Genomic DNA, 278 nt, shown 5'->3' on the forward strand with positions numbered 1-278 from the left:
GGACCTGGACCTGGACCTGGACCTGGACCGGGACCGGGACCTGGACCTGGACCTGGACCTGGACATGGACCCGGACCCGGACCCGGACCCGGACCCGGACCCGGACCCGGACCCGGACATGGACCCGGACATGGACATGGACATGGACATGGACATGGACATGGACATGGACATGGACCGGGACCTAGACTTGGGCTCCGTCGTCTCCGGGGTCCCCCGGCCGCCGGGTCGACCAGTTCTCCCCGCGGACTTGGACTTCGACTTAGACTTGGACTTCG

The sequence above is a fragment of the Eschrichtius robustus genome, unplaced genomic scaffold (assembly GCF_028021215.1).
Source record: "Eschrichtius robustus isolate mEscRob2 unplaced genomic scaffold, mEscRob2.pri scaffold_851, whole genome shotgun sequence".
NCBI lineage: Eukaryota > Metazoa > Chordata > Mammalia > Artiodactyla > Eschrichtiidae > Eschrichtius > Eschrichtius robustus.